This window comes from Gobio gobio, assembly GCF_949357685.1.
Source record: "Gobio gobio genome assembly, chromosome: 14".
Classification (NCBI taxonomy): domain Eukaryota; kingdom Metazoa; phylum Chordata; class Actinopteri; order Cypriniformes; family Gobionidae; genus Gobio; species Gobio gobio.
Window position 1 is genome coordinate 7,820,211 of NC_137107.1, and position 9,050 is coordinate 7,829,260.

Sequence of the window (9,050 nt, forward strand, 5' to 3'; positions counted from 1 at the left end):
CCTGCGCATAACCTTTGTGGCTTGCCGAGGGTGACACCAAGGGCTAAGCCTCTGCTCTTGAGCCTATATTATAATGGACTACTATAGAGTCCCGATAGGTCCAACAGAATAACCGGGGACTCTGATGCCATTAGACCCAGAAGCCTTTGAAATTGACTGACCTACACACCTTAAGTGAGCTAGAACAACATCATGATGTTAAACTGGACTGAGCTAGATTTAGGCCAGTCATTGTGGTCATTCAGTACATGGGTACCATGAAGCACTTATGCACTTCATAAAGGTGCTATAGCCCCTCTCCAAAAGAGACTGCACTTCCTGTGCTAAAAACAGGGTTTCCGGAAAATGTACTACTGTGGGGAGCACACCGTTAAAGTGTGAAGAATAACCCTAGAATTGGACTTAGTGCTTACCTTATTCTGGATCTACAATAACACAGTTGCCACACTAAAAATGTTCTGAAAAAGGTATCAAGTGCTCATACTTGTCTACCCGACTGGCAGAGCCTCAGATAAGGATTGGGAATCGTTCTGTTCGCTGCCCTGAAATGTCTCTCAGGGAACAGCCAAACTTCTTGACCAATGGACTTTTTGAAAAGGCGGTGCCAGTAATAGAGGCAAACTGCTCTAAAAACCTCTTATGTCCCGATATCTATTTATCCAAGTAAGGGGCGGGTACCACTCTCCGGCTGCAGTGATGTGTGGAGAACGGGTGAACGGTGCGCTGGAACTGCCTCTTGCCGAATCCCAGATTACGGCAGGTTTTGCCAGACAGCCCCTTGAGGGTATCAAGGAAGAATGGGCACACAAGGTTGTGGTTTGACACCTTTTCCCCCAGGTTGGCTTGCTGGACTTTGCTTTTAGATGGTTCAGAAAAATCTCGGATTTCATAAAGAATATCTTAATACATGTTCCGAAGATGAACGAAGGTTTTACAGGTTTGAAACGACATGAGGTTCATGAGGAGTAATTAATGACAGAATTTTAATTTTTTGGGTGAACTAACCCTTTAAGACCACTGAATGCCTCGGTATCAGGATTTTTCATACAGACCAGGTGGAGGTAATGGATCTCAAATTATTTTGGTCTGCATTTGAGGCCACGATCCCACAATCTCAACCCTTCAGACTCAACTGCTTGCAGCCAGCACCCTTGAGTGCTGATTTCCAACACAAGTCGTCTATGTTGTCACTCGTAATGAAGTGAGGACTGGGTAACTCACACTTGTAAAACATGGCTCCTCATTTTTTATTTATTCATTAAACACATTTAACAAACAAAATCATATGGGATGTGATGGCGCAGATGCCCTTTTATGGTGTTGGTGACACAGTGTGATTGCACATGCTTCAGAAACCATCACACCAGAGGCATTCCCCATAGCATCAGCTCATGACACAGCATTGAGTTACCAGGAAACACTGAATCCACCTGTTATAGTTATCACTATAGTTATCTTCTTATATAGTTATCGTTCTTAGTGTCAACAGGCATTACATCTTTTCTATAATTTACTTCATATTTTTCCCATTTGATATACAGTGAATAAAAGTCATTGGCATGAATAATAATATTACATTTGAATAATATGCAGCTTAGCTGTGTACTGTGAGTTGTTATTAGTGTCAAGGTTGAGGACTCTTTTGTAGTGTGAGATAGTATGTGCTTGTAATTAAAAAACAGAACAAAACGCAAACAGAAAACGACTCCCTAATAGTTATAATCTAGGGCAGTTTGCTGGACACAGGACATTTAGTTCTTAACTCTTTCCCCGCCATTGTCATTTATGAGACAATGCTTCTCCGCCATTGAAGGAATTGTTGCCAAGTCTGCGGTTTTCCTGCAGAATTTGACTAATTTCAAGTTGTTGCTATGGGCAAAACATTTTTATTCTGCGGGTTGATTTCCACCCCGTACATATGTTTTCGGTGCTCCAAAACCCCCACAACACCAAACCCCAAACGTACAAATTCAGTGGGGCTATTTTTGAGCTTCTTTTGACTGGCCATTGGGCTACTTTTGTTGCACAGACCTGGCAACCCTGACTGTTATACAGTAGGGGGCGCTATTACGCATCTTCTGAAAGAGTAGAGAATCTCCAGATCAAAACACAGGAAAAAAAAGAGCAGAAACAAAAAAATAAAAACATTGCTTATGCACATTGTAATCTTTGAGAGAGAAAAAAACTATTTCTAAACTGTTTTTGCTCAAAATGTAGCTTTTTTAATGAAACTTATCCACATTTAAGTGTTGATAAAAAAAGAATGCATGAAGCTAGAATAAAACAGTTCCCATTCAGTCGGTCACGTTCGACGTACGTCGGACGTACCGACGAATTGGGAATTGGGATCACTTCTGGGAGCCCCTATCAGCTTCGAGCTATCTAGAACCGGCCAATGAACAATTGGCGTGCGAGATTTGCATCTCGCGCTCCGCCCCGCGCCGCGGGTATAAACAGGAAGCGAGAGCGAATGCACGCTGTCATTCACTTCGGAGCCACACAGGCGTATGAAGGACTCACTCTCTTCATTCAAGACGAGTATTTTTCGCTGCTATCAGCAAGACTGTCTACAGACACCGGAAAGCCAGAGGAGGACGCGTGTTGGAGAAACGGCACCTTTCAGTGGGATCGCGCTGAACTCATCGAGCTGCCTCTGAGTGCAGAAAAACTGCTGTTATCACAGCAACCTGTTGGTCTGGGTAGAGCGTTTTCCTGCTGAGTACAGGCACGGGCTGCACTAACAATCCCGTGCGCTGTCGCGTTTCCCCCTGAGTGCTTCAGCACAGAGCGTTTTCCTCACAAAAGAGCTTCACGGGTGACGTGCCGTCTTTTTCAAGATGTCTTACCACTCGTGCGTTTCTGGATGCGGTTGTTTCCTGTCCTGACGGCCACGATCCATCTCGCATAAACATGTTGAGACTGTGTCGTGGGTGATCCATGTTCTCCCAGGGGAACGGGATCACGTCGACGCGCTGGTCATCTCACCTTCCGCGTGAGGGTTTGAGTGTTCCGCGCGCCGTGTGCCGTCTGGCTGCCGGGTGACAGCGCGGGTTGCCACGGCAACTCTGCGCGCGTCACTCGGCGCCTCCGATGCGCGGTCGAGACTATGATGCCTCAAACGGGGTTGAGTCCCTTCGCTTATACCCCGATCTAGTCTCTTTTCTGGTGCACCAGAGGGGGGACTATTTTGGCTGATAAGCCTGGGTGGCCTGAGGATTACAGTGAGGCTTCCCCGCCGCGTACATCTCTGTGGGCCCCTCACTCCTCTATCGCATCGCAAGCATGTTGAGACTGTGTTCGTGGGTGGTCTATGCTCTCTCACGAGAGCATGGCCACGTCGGCGCGCTGTTCGTCTTGCCTTTTTCATAAGGGCTTGAGTGTTCAGCGCGCCGTGTGCCGTCTCACGGCCACGCCCACTGTCTCACGTGTCTGCTGGTAGCTTACAGATGGGATTGCTGGTCCTTGAAAGGGGACCTAGCATTTCATTTGGGGCTCTAGCAGAGGACAGATGTCAATCGCTGCATCGGAGAGAGGGCTGTTATGTGTTGAAAATGAAGATGATGCTGAGATTCCCACCGTAATAGTGGGCGCTCGTGCTGAATCAGATTCATACTTGACAGCCATGCTTTCCCGGATGGCTGAGGCATAGTGCAACGCGTAAATCGCCTTGCCTGCCCCTTGCCTTTTTTCGGATGTGCATTGGAAGGCTTTGGCATTGTGGAACTATTGGTGCCAAAATATGGAACACCAATAGGGCCATAATCTGTATAAAGTTTTCCTCTCTCTCACTACCCTCATCGGTGGGGTGGCAGTGCCACTGGCAGGCCACCTCCGCCCTGCTTAGTGCACAAGGGTAGTTCTGAGCTGAGGTTGAGCTGCGCACAGCGCTGGCCCTTGGCTAGACGATGTCCACCCTGGTCCAGAAGCACAATTGACCCGGATTTGGTCTGGAACTGTTCTTCCCCGGAGGAGGGCCGGGTGGAAAACCATTAGTAATTCTGTTCCGCCACTGATGTTAAAAACAGCCAGTGGTACCAAAAAAAAAAAAAAAGAGCAGTTCCAATACCTCTGGGTCTCGGGAGTTCAGGAATGGCAGCGTGTGACGCTACAGAGCCTCGCCGCTTTCATTCCCCTCCCCACAAGAGGGCGAGAATGGCAGTGTGTGTGACGCTACAAAGCCTCGCCACTCTCATTCCCCTCTTCTCAGCGGTGCGTGGACAACAGTGCGTGACGCTATGCCTCGCCACTCTTGTTCCCCGCTGAGGAAGGAGGTGAGGCAGACCGTGTGCAACGCCACAAAGCCTTGCCACGCTCAGCCCCTCCTTCATTTGGGAGCGCGCTTGGCGGTGGTCGACGCTCCCATGCCTCGCCACCCTCAGACGCCTCTCCCTTCGCCAGCAGGGGGCGCCGGCTGTGGGAACGCACTCAAGCGGCCTCCCCACACTCGCACGCCCCCTCCGCGGACGCAGGTAAGTGTTGCACAGCACACTCAGATCCCACTTCGGGCCGCTCCATGCCGTCCGAGTCGGATCCCTGCATTCCGCGTCGCTGCCCCGCTGCGGGTACGTCTGTGGTTAATCCCCTTGCTCGGTGTCTGGAAGCCTGGCTAGAGCTTCCCAGCCCGTCTCGGGGCCGTACCATCAGACTCGGCTATGCGATTCAGTTCGCCAGGCGTCCCCCTAAGTTTGGGGGCGTTCACTTTCCAGTAGCGAAGGAGAACGCCCCCGTGCTCCGGGCGGAGATCGCAGTCCTACTGGCGAAGGACGCGATGGAGCCGGTCCCTCCAGCCGATATGAGGTCCGGGTTCTACAGCCCGTACTTCATTGTACCCAAGAAAGGCGGCGGGTTATGGCCGGTCTTGGACCTGCGGTTCTTGAACCGGTCCCTTCACAGGCTGCCGTTCAGAATGCTAACGCAGAAGCACATCTTCAGGTGCGTCCGTCCCCAAGATTGGTTTGCAGCGATCGACCTGAAGGACGCGTACTTTCATTCTCGTTTCCCCTCGACCGGCCCTTTCTGCGCTTCGCGTTCGAGGGACGGGTATGTCAGTACCGCGTCTTACCCTTCGGCCTGTCCCTCTCGCCCCGCGTCTTTACGAAGGTTGCGGAGGCGGCCATTGCTCCCATGAGAGAGCATGGTGTTCGCATCCTCAACTACCTCGACGACTGGCTGATTCTTGCCCAGTCGCGAGGGCAGTTGTGCGAACACAGGGACAAGGTGCTCAGTCACCTCAGCCAGTTGGGACTTCGGGTCAACTGGGAGAAGAGCAAACTCTGCCCCACGCAGAGGATCTCTTTTCTCGGTATGGAGATAGACTCAGTCGCCATGACTGCGCGCCTCACCGGGGAGCGCGTCCAGTCGGTGTTGAACTGCCTGAATTCGTTCAAAGGCAGGACAGCGGTTCCACTGAAACATTTTCAGAGGCTCCTGGGGCATATGGCATCCGCAGCTGCAGTAACGCCGCTCGGATTGCTTCATATGAGACCGCTTCAACGCTGGCTACTCGATCGAGTCCCGAGATGGGCGTGGCACAGCGGTTCCCTCCGCGTCCAAGTGACTCCGAGGTGCCGCCAAACCTTCGGCCCGTGGTCGGACCCCTTGTTTCTCCAGGCGGGAATCCCCCTAGAACAAGTGTCCAGGCACTCCGTTGTCTCCACGGATGCCTCATCCACGGGTTGGGGTGCCACGTACAACGGGCTTGCAGCTTCGGGCCTGTGGACGGGGCCTCAGCTGCAATGGCATATCAATTGCCTCGAGTTGTTAGCAGTTCGTCTTGCACTCAGCCGCTTCAAAGTGCCGCTCAGAGGCAAGCGCGTTCTGGTCCGGACGGACAACACTGCGGCCGTAGCGTACATCAACAAACAGGGTGGTCTACGCTCCCGTCGCATGTCGCAACTCGCCCGCCATCTCCTCTTATGGAGTCAGAAGCATCTGAGGTCGCTTCGTGCTATTCACATTCCGGGCCTGCTCAATCGTGCGGCCGACGAGCTGTCACGTCAGCAGGTACTTCCGCGAGAATGGCGACTCCATCCCCAGGCGGTCCAGCTAATCTGAAGTCGTTTCGGGGCCGCACAGGTAGACCTGTTTGCCTCCCCAGAGACGACCCACTGTCAGTGGTTTTATTCCTTGACCGAGGGGACCCTCTGGTCGGATGCCCTGGCCCACAGCTGGCCCCGGGAAGAACGCAAGTATGCGTTTCCCCCAGTGAGCCTTCTTGCGCAGACACTGTGCAAAGTCAGGGAGGACGAGGAGCAGGTCCTGTTGGTCGCTCCGTATTGGCCCAACCGGACTTGGTTCCTGGAACTAGTGCTCCTTGCGACAGCACCTCCCTGGCCCATTCCTCTGAGGCAGGACCTCCTGACTCAGAGACGGGGCACCCTGGCACCCGCGTCCAGACCTCTGGAAACTCCATGTCTGGTCCCTGGACGGGACGCGGAGGTTCTAGGTGACCTACCGCAAGCGGTAGTTGACACCATCACTTCCGCTAGAGCCCGCTCTACGAGGCGCCTCTATGCGTTGAAGTGGAACCTGTTCGTCGATTGGTGCTCTTCTCGCCGAGAAGACCCCCGAAGATGTTCGATCGCATCTGTGCTTACCTTTCTACAGGATGGGTTGGAGCGAAGGCTGTCTCCCTCCACCCTCAAGGTCTATGTCGCCGCTATCGCCGCTAATCATGAGCTCGTAGATGGGAAATCTCTAGGTAAGCACGATCTGATCGTCAGGTTCCTTAGGGGAGCGAGGAGATTAAATCCGCCTCGTCCTCCCTCTATACCCTCTTGGGACTTAGCTCTGGTGCTTACTGCACTACAGAGAGAACCCTTTGAGCCTCTGCAGTCAGCTGAGTTAAAAATCCTGTCGTTAAAGACTATACTCCTGATTGCGTTGGCCTCCATCAAGAGGGTAGGGGACCTGCAGGCATTTTCGGTCGACGAATCGTGCCTGGAATTCGGGCCCGGTAACTCTCATGTGATCATGAGACCCCGGCCTGGATACGTGCCCAAGGTTCCCGCTACTCCCTTCCGGGACCAAGTGGTGAGCCTGCAAGCGCTGCCTTCGGAGGAGGCAGACCCAGCCCTAGCTTTTCTCTGTCCCGTCCGTGCTCTCCGGACTTACGTGGACAGAACGCAAAGCTTCAGGACCTCAGAGCAGCTCTTCGTCTGTTACGGAGGACAGCAGAAGGGAAAGGCTGTCTCCAAGCAGAGGATGGCCCACTGGATAGTGGATGCCATCGTCTTGGCTTATCAGTCCCAAGACGTGCCCTGCCCGCTCGGGTTAAGAGCCCACTCCACTAGGGGTGTTGCCTCTTCCTGGGCGCTGGCTCGTGGCGCCTCGCTGACAGATATTGTAGAGCTGCGGGCTGGGCGACACCTAACACGTTCGCTAGATTCTATAGCCTCCGTGTAGAGCCGGTTTCTTCCTGTGTGCTCACTTCCCATAGTCAGTAACACCGAAGTGCCCGTTCTAGTGTCGGCTTGCTGCGCCATTCCCTCCCCTATGGTAGACGGATGCGTGCGCTTATTCTGCTCCAGTCGAGTTCCCCGGATCGGCGAACCCTGTTGAGTCCTCCGCAACCCGCGGCAGTCAGACGTGGCGGAGCGTTCGACGCCAGGTCTAACACTCGTATGCATTGGTGGAACTTGTGTTAGGCTGGGTTCCGTATGTAGTGACCCCCACGGCGGTCCCATATGTGTATTCTTCCACGGTACGGCTCCCTACGGCGAGCCCGTGTCTTTCCCTCGGCAGAGTTCCTCTGCCGTCCCAGGTACGTGTTGTTCCCCCTCCACGAATTGGCCGGGGCCACCCCTGGGACTTCCGTATGTTGTGCTGCCCACGGCCAGCCCATACGTGTATTCTCCACATGTTAACTCCCTCTGGGCATGATGTGGCTTCCGCAGCTGCCTTCACAGGCACGCTTTCCCAGCGTTATCCAATACAGTCAGCTGAGTGGGTCTTGCGGAACAGCAGCTTTGACTCTCCCTGCGTGAACCTACCCGCCCGCATCAGATCGGGGTCTGTGGGGCTCATCGCTGGGCGCTGGAAGTGGTAGTAACTATGGCGTTTTCCATAGGGGATCCCAATTCGTCGGTATGTCCGACGTACGTCGAACGTGACCGACTGAATGGGAACGTCTCGGTTACGTATGGTAACCCTCGTTCCCTGAAGGAGGGAACGGAGACGTACGTCCCGTCGCCACAGTTGCTGTACCATCACTGCAGGTCGAGCCACTACGTGTGGCTCCTCAGTGAAAAACAGCGTGCATTCGCTCTCGCTTCCTGTTTATACCCGCGGCGCGGGGCGGAGCGCGAGATGCAAATCTCGCACGCCAATTGTTCATTGGCCGGTTCTAGATAGCTCGAAGCTGATAGGGGCTCCCAGAAGTGATCCCAATTCCCAATTCGTCGGTACGTCCGACGTACGTCTCCGTTCCCTCCTTCAGGGAACGAGGGTTACCATACGTAACCGAGACGTTTTCTAAAAAAGTATTCTACTTTCTTTTGATATATTGCATGTTCAGATATTCATACAACAAAATATTCTTGGGGCCATTACATTTTTGTGAAAACCTTCAAAAAAGCTGGCAGTGGTTGGCAACTTAAAAAAAAAAAAAAAACTCTGGTGGGGAAAGAGTTGATGTGACCGCCCTCTTCATGTCTCTCAGTGCGTGGCTCTCTGAAGATGAAGATCCTGTGATCACACAGGTCAACCAAAGAATCGCGGATGTCACTGGTCTAGAATTGGAGACAGCAGAGGAGCTCCAGGTATTCACAGTCTTGTAGGTCTATAGTTCAAAAACAACAATTTCATATTTCTGTGCCTTAAACATTCAAACAGAGGCCAGAACTGACTGTTCATATGAGAATTGTGTTGATCTGTTATGGTTAACTAAAATTCACCTTTTAACAGATTGCAAATTATGGAATTGGAGGCCAGTATGAGCCACATTATGACTCAAAGGTAGGATATTGTATGAAGGGATTATCATTTTTTTAAATATGTGTTATTGTTATCCCTCTGGTCCTGTTTTACATGTACCTGTAATAGAGCATGCA